Genomic DNA, 7,373 nt, shown 5'->3' with positions numbered 1-7,373 from the left:
CACAGAAGCCCACTGCTCTGCTGCTTGGTTTTTCGCCTTCAGTCAATTGCACACTACTGAAGCTGAGGCTGTTCAGCTTTGCTGCTTTTCAGCATCTCATCTGCCCTTCTGCTCTGTGACAGCTCTCCAGGTTTCTTGCCTTCGCCAGGCTGCAACGTGCCCGCTACTACCCAGAGCTCGGCAGGAGTGGGCAGAGAGCACGGCCATCTGCCAGCAGGTTGCAGCTTGCACAGGAAAATGCAGTGTCTTTGGCATGTGCCGCAAATCCCATTTCTTGGCAAGGTCGGGTTAAATGAGCAGTGCTGGTGCACTTTCTCCTTGAGAACTGGAGCGGAAAATCTTTTGGCTAAGATGTAGGCGACTAGAGAGGCAGAATACGCAGCTCCGGAGCTGGCCGAAAGCAAGTGCCGCTTCCCGGCATCTTTCGGCAGAAGCGGCTCTTCGGAGCGCACCGCTGCCGCTCCAGTCATCTGTGCGCAAAGTAGCCGCTTCTTCGCCTCCGGCAGCCGGAGATCGCAGTAGCTTGCAAGAGGCGAAGAACGAAGCCGCGAAGAAGACGGCTTGTGTGCGAAGCTCGCAGACAGCTGCAGGACGCTGGCTGCTGCTCTCCTGCCTCTTGAATTCACTTTTGGCATGCCAATGGAAGGTGTTCCAGGACAACTTTCCTGGGTTTTGACATAGTCGTCATCCATCCCACCTTGGAAATTCTTGTTGCTTCCCAGAGGCTCCGAGATGCAGAGAACACGGTGGCAGCTGCTGAAAAGAAGGGCAATTGTGAGTTGGTCAAGAAGCAAGAACATAGGCAGCTGCCTGTGCTTGGCAAGGAGCAGCTGCTGGATTCTTGCAATTGCCTTCAGTGCGCACAGAAGCCCGATGCTCTGCTGCTTGCTTTTTCACCTTCAGTCAATTACACACTGCTGAAGCTGAGGCAGGCTGTTCAGCTTTGCTGCTTTTCAGCATCTCAGCTGCCCTTCTGCTCTATGACAGCTCTCGAGGCTTCTTGCCTTCGCCAGGCTGCAACGTGCCCGCTACTACCCAGAGCTAGGCAGGAGTGGGCAGAGAGCACGGCCATCTGCCAGCAGGTTGCAGCTTGCCCAGGAAAGTGCAGTGTCCTTGGCATGTGCAGCAAATCTTATTTCCTGGCAAGGTCGGGCTAAGTGAGCAGTGCTGGTACACTTTCTCCTTGAGAACTGGAGCGGAAAATCTTTTGGCTAAGATGTAGGCGACTAGAGAGGCAGAATACGCAGCTCCGGAGCTGGCCGAAAGCAAGTGCTGCTTGCCGGCGTCTCTCGGCAGAAGCGGCGCTTCGGAGCGCACCGCTGCCGCTCCAGTCATCTGTGCGCAAAGTAGCCGCTTCTTGTCCTCCGGCAGCCGGAGATCGCGGTAGCTTGCAAGAGACGAAGAACGAAGCCGCCAAGAAGCCGGCTTGTGTGCGAAGCTCGCACACAGCTGCAGGACGCTGGCTGCCGCTCTCCTGCCTCTTGAGTTCACTTTTGGCATGCCAATGGAAGGTGTTCCAGGACAACTTTCCTGGGTTTTGACATAGTCGTCATGCATCCCACCTTGGAAATTCTTGTTGCTTCCCAGAGGCTCCGAGATGCAGAGAACACGGTGGCAGCTGCTGAAAAGAAGGGCAACTGTGAGTTGGTCAAGAAGCAAGAACCTAGGCAGCTGACTGTGCTTGGCAAGGAGCAGCTGCTGGATTCTTGCAATTGCCTTCAGTGCGCACAGAAGCCCGCTGCTCTGCTGCTTGCTTTTTCGCCTTCAGTCAATTACACACTGCTGAAGCTGAGGCAGGCTGTTCAGCTTTGCTGCTTTTCAGCATCTCAGCGGCCCTTCTGCTCTGTGACAGCTCTCGAGGCTTCTTGCCTTCGCCAGGCTGCAACGTGCCCGCTACTACCCAGAGCTGGGCAGGAGTGGGCAGAGAGCACGGCCATCTGCCAGCAGGTTGCAGCTTGCCCAGGAAAGTGCAGTGTCCTTGGCATGTGCAGCAAATCTTATTTCCTGGCAAGGTCGGGCTAAGTGAGCAGTGCTGGGAGACTTTCTCCTTGAGAACTGGAGCGGAAAAGCTTTTGGCTAAGATGTAGGCGATTAGAGAGGCAGAATACGCAGCTCCGGAGCTGGCCGAAAGCAAGTGCCGCTTGCCGGCGTCTTTCGGCAGAAGCGGCGCTTCGGAGCGCACCGCTGCTGCTCCAGTGATCTGTGCGCGAAGTAGCCGCTTCTTGTCCTCCGGCAGCCGGAGATCGCGGTAGCTTGCAAGAAGCGAAGAACGAAGCCGCGAAGAAGACGGCTTGTGTGCGAAGCTCGCAGACAGCTGCAGGACGGTGGCTGCTGCTCTCCTGCCTCTTGAATTCACTCTTGGCATGCCAATGGAAGGTGTTCCAGGACAACTTTCCTGGGTTTTGATTTTGTTTTTCATGCATCCCACCTCTCACGATCCGCTTCTTGCGGGGTGTCGTGATGGTTCTTTTCACCGATCCCAAAAGTGCAAAAAGGCAAACAACAAGGGACTATCAGTTAATCACAACAAATGCACCTTTATTAGGGGCCAAAACAGTAAATGCGATAGTGGGGATCGGAAAGGAGATAAAAGGAGAGAGAGAGAGAGAAGAGGGGTATGGGAATAGCTACCAACACAGGCGAGATCCTCAGTGGTCCGGACGATGGGGATCCGTCTGTCGTGTCGGGGGAGTCTCCGAAGTTCTGGTCGACTCGGGGCTCCAGTTATAGTCCACAGAGGAAAGAGGGGGGAGCAAGTGTAACAACGAAAGTCCATTGTAATCGCCACGCGGGAACAGCTGAGTCCACAGAAACCACCAAAGCAAGATGAATCCAATGAAGAATAAGTCCATTTGAATCACTGAAGGGAAACAGGTCGTGTCATTAGTGGTCAGACCACCAATTTCCCCTCCTCCCTATAGCAGGGGTCTCAGTCTCAGTCCTTGGGAGGCGGGTTCTCATTCTTTGTTTGTCACAGTGGTAACGAGGCAGATGAGGGGTCTTCAATGAAGGACCCCGGGAGTCACCCCAAAAGTTCATTTGGCTTAAGAACGGAGATTAGAAGCAGGCCGCGCATCGGGCTGTCCCGTGCTGGGTCCACGTCAGGTCTTTGCCAAGTCCTTGCCGAGTTCTTGCCAGGCCTTGTTCGGAACAGCTAGCATGACGGTTCAGTGGTTGCACCTGCGCTGTGTCCTGTTCTAAGCCGGAACTGCAGTGGAGGAAGGGATTCTTTCTCGTGGCAATCGGAAGGCAGAATGGAAAATGAGGGGCTTCAGACGGGCTCTTACACCACCCCGTGACTGACGATTGCCCTCGAAAGATCTTCATCAGCAGGGTTCCATGGTGTCGTCGCGGAGTCTTCAGGACTCATCAAGTGTTGGCAGCACATTCCAGGGAAAAGGGAAGAGAAAAAGGAAAGGAAAGAGAAAACAGGAAAACTAAGACAAGAATTAAATCAGCAATAGTTTGTTTAAATAATAATCAATATTAATCAATTAAACAATAAATTGATCAAATAATAAACCAGTATAATCAATATTAAGCAGTAAAGTAATAAACCTAGTATCATCGATATTACTCAGTATAATTTTATAATCAAGAAACAAAAATAATTAAAACAGTGATTAAAACAAATCATAAAAGAAAATGATGTAAAACATATCTACCAACCCTATAATCTTCTTGTGTCTACAGTCCTGGGAACATCTATAGTGTAAAGAATGTCGGCCAAGTGGTGTGCATTAATTATAGATGTTAATTTTGTTCATCGTTTCATCATTCTCCAATTTACAATAAGCAAGATCACTGATAAAACAAAACCAATCATAACTAAAATGAGAAGAACAACAACGGGATGGCACAATTTGTTCAGGATACCGGTGGCGGTGGGTGACCACCCAAAAAGGGCATGCCACCACTTGTGCTCGGCATCACTTTCCACCCTTTCTACAACACGATGTATTTCTTGCACATCATGATGAACAGTTACCAGAGTTTTCTGTCCATTCTCCTTGATTTTTCCTAGGATCTCTATTAGATCTTGATGAAGTAATAGTTGCTTTACCAAAGTAAGGTTCATCCCAATGGGAGTAGGCAGTAGCTTGTGAATCAACGTGAGATTGGATTCTAAAAGTTCATGTAAGGTAACTGGAGCTACAAAAGAAAAATCACATCCTGCAATTTTAGTAAAGTTGCAAGCACAATAATTTGAATGATTTTTAGTATCTACTACTGTACTTTCTATAAACACAGTATCACAAGCTGTTCTGAAGCAGGCACGCCCATTGCCTGTAGATACAAGGACTGTTTCAGAAGTCTCGTTAGGATGAATATCAAAATGACAGCTATTTTGTTCTGTGTCTAAACAGATATCTTGAGCTATAATTGCATTACCTTCACAGATAAACCCTAGTTGTTCTCGGATAGTACAGGACTCTAAATTGACAGTTTGCCATTTGTCATCAATTTGACGGGCCCATTCTCTATGTTCAGAAGGATAGAAAGTGGGTCCATCATGATTTAATCCTAATGCGATGCTAGGGAATATCAAATGCACTGAGGCATTGCTTATGGTCAGCACAAAATGCTGTGGCTGTGTTTGTGTTAGGGTCATAGGTAAAATTCACTAAATTCCACCAGGATTGGAAATCTCTTTCAAAGTCAGTGGCACTGTCCCAGACTATTTTCCTAATCTCAGTAGGAAAAGTGTCTTCTTCACCTTCTCTTATAATTGAGGCAGCAACTGACTGCATCCATAATTGAGCCTGGATACAGCTAAGAGCTAAGGAAACATTGCTTTGTGTGGCATTAAGTGCATCAATGATCAATTTTTTATCATTCACATTTATCTTTTCCCAATTTGGTAGAATGTTTGATAGCAAGCACTGATGTGTTCCCAAGGCCGATAAGGACGACTGCAGTGGTTGTTGTCTTTTGGTCAAATCTCTAGTCGGAGAAGCCAATTTATTCATTAATACCTCTGAACTGATTCCCAATTCTGTTCCCACAACACCAGTTATGTCTCTTGGCACCCGTTTTTTAGGAGGGTTCCACTGTCGCAGCCAGGTTGTCCAAGCCTGAAAAGAGGTTTGCAAAAAGGGTGAACAAGCTGGTTGTATTTCTGAGACATTGTTTTGCATCAGCAATTTGACTTGTTTAAGAGACCATGCCGGATCAAATAATATCTGTTGTTGGCCAGTTTTCCTGATTATATATGGTCCAACTTCAAAAATTTTCGGGGTAAGCATAACTGGTGGCTGGGCTCGAGTGGTGGTAGTGGTGGTGGTATAAACCGTAGTAGATTGAGCTACAGCATTTATTATAAACTTAAAAGAAAGCCCTTTGGTGTTTTTTCCCCATAAACAAACCACTTCTGCAGTCTGTGTTAGTGTAAAATTGTGCCAACAATCCTGTACGCTTGGGTGCGTGCAGACCTTTTTGTGCTTAAAGAGATCCTTTCACTTTTTCTGCATGCTACCACAATTAGTTCAGACCACGGTCACTCAGCTGGTTTCTGGCCATGGGGTTGTGGTAGGATGCAGAAAAGTATTACCAGTTTGATCATGGATTAGGTGGTCTTCATGTCCCTCGGAGTTCTTCTGAAAAAGTAAACACAACAGAATTCTGCCGCCGAGAGGCAGAAAAGTTAGAATGATGGAATTATCCAGCATGTATTTGTCCAATGCTCTTTCCCTAGAGCACCAGAGGCTTCCCATGCATATTTATTCAGAGGGGGTTTTAGCACAAGTGCTACTAGTCCTATAGTAAGAGAGGTCCACCAGAACAGGTTGGCCAGGGTCATGAGCTGGATGATTAGGATCATTTGGTAGAGAGCATAGGAGTCAGTGTAGATGCAGACCAAAGAGGAATTCTGTGCTTCTCGTTGAAAAACACTCCAGACAGCTATCAGCTCCCCAATGTGTGCACTACCTTCTCCCTCTGTAATCATTTGCTTACCAGAGGAAAAGTGGAGGGCTTCTGCCCTGTATTTCCATACTTTTCTTTTCCCTTTAGCAGAAGCATCAGCAAACCAAGAGTTTGCTGATTGTTTGGGGCAGAAAGGAGGGGTTACTTTGATTACAGAGGCAGGTTTGTCCAAGCTCTCCGTTTCTTGGATTGGTAAAGTTTTTACAGATCCTTCTGTCATTGAGAAGAAGTTACAGTAATGTTCAACCTGAGCATACCGCTTTCTCACTAAGGCCCTCTGGGCCACCCCGTCAGGAGGGGGAGTCCCACTAGTGGCTGTCTTAATAACCTTGAAGGGGCCTCTCAATACAATTGGTTGTTTTCGTGCAATTTTTTCTACTTCTAGGAAAGCTAAGATAACCATCAACAATCCTTTTTCCCAGGTAGTGTATCTTTTCTCAGCATCTTTGGAACCACGGGAGTAAAAACCAACAGGTCTTGTCAGACCCTCAGCACCCCGCTGCCATATGTGTACTGACAGCCCTGAGGAGGCAAATCCCCATTCCACCTGGAAAGGATCTGTAGGATGGATAGGGGTCACTGCTTGATGAGCTGTTGCTTCAAAAATCAGCAATTGCAATGCTGACTCCTGAGAAAGACTCCAATCCCATTTCACCCCTTTCCTCAACAAGTCATAAAGGGGAACAAATGGGTCCTTCTGCTTACTAGGAAATCTATCTGGTCTTTCTACAGGAGATACAGCTGCTATCGTTTTTGGAAGGAGAATTGCTGTAGGTTTGAGTGATTCTGGAAGCCTACAAATTCAAGGGGTCGTTATCTCGGGCTTCACAGGTAATTGCATCAGGGATTCAAAGTCAGGAATTAATTTCTTTTTGAGAGTCATTTGCAGGCAAGCAGCTTTGTGCACATTTTCCAAGAGTTGGTCGGGGGTACTAATCATAGCTATGGGATCTCCCCTTTCCAAGGGGCTTGTTCCCCCGGCCCAAAAAGCTGCACGCTGTGTCAGGGACCATGTGTCACCTTTCTCTCCTGTTGTTAAGAAGACACCATGTCCCCAGTACCCACTGGCTTCCTGTTCAGTTAATTGAATTTGATCGCCACCAGTGAGGGACACCCGGAAAACATATTCTGTTTCTGATTCATGTGGAGGGTGTCCATATTCCCTTTTAAGCTTAGCTAGCTCAGTGGCAGTGTTTAGTTGTGATGGTATGTGTTTGGTTGTGATGTGAGGTTGGAGATCATCATCACTGAGATAGCTATACACTGAGATAGTTTTAATCAAGGGTCTCAAGTGATGGCAGCAATGTTCCCCACAATTACTTGCTGCTTCAAGTTCTTGATGAGGATAGATTTGTTTCATGTGAGGAGTTTCCTTCTCCTCAGGCTCTGTAGAGGAATCAGCATGATGTGATTTGTTAACATGTTCCTCTGTTAAGGCAGCTCGCAAT

General features: G+C 47.5%; 1 long non-coding RNA gene across 1 annotated transcript; it reads right to left on the bottom strand.

The window, feature by feature from the left end:
• Positions 1 to 2,517: 2,517 nt before the first annotated feature.
• Positions 2,518 to 4,206, bottom strand: LOC128783324 (uncharacterized). Its single transcript, XR_008429080.1, has 2 exons — positions 3,989 to 4,206; positions 2,518 to 3,365 (listed from the first exon to the last, which is right to left on the bottom strand). It is a non-coding gene; the product is annotated as an uncharacterized LOC128783324 (long non-coding RNA).
• Between the last annotated feature and the right edge of the window lie 3,167 nt (positions 4,207 to 7,373).

The sequence above is a fragment of the Vidua chalybeata genome, unplaced genomic scaffold (assembly GCF_026979565.1).
Source record: "Vidua chalybeata isolate OUT-0048 unplaced genomic scaffold, bVidCha1 merged haplotype scaffold_202_ctg1, whole genome shotgun sequence".
NCBI lineage: Eukaryota > Metazoa > Chordata > Aves > Passeriformes > Viduidae > Vidua > Vidua chalybeata.
Note: the sequence above shows the minus strand (reverse complement) of the source record. Positions and strands in the feature narration are given on the sequence as shown.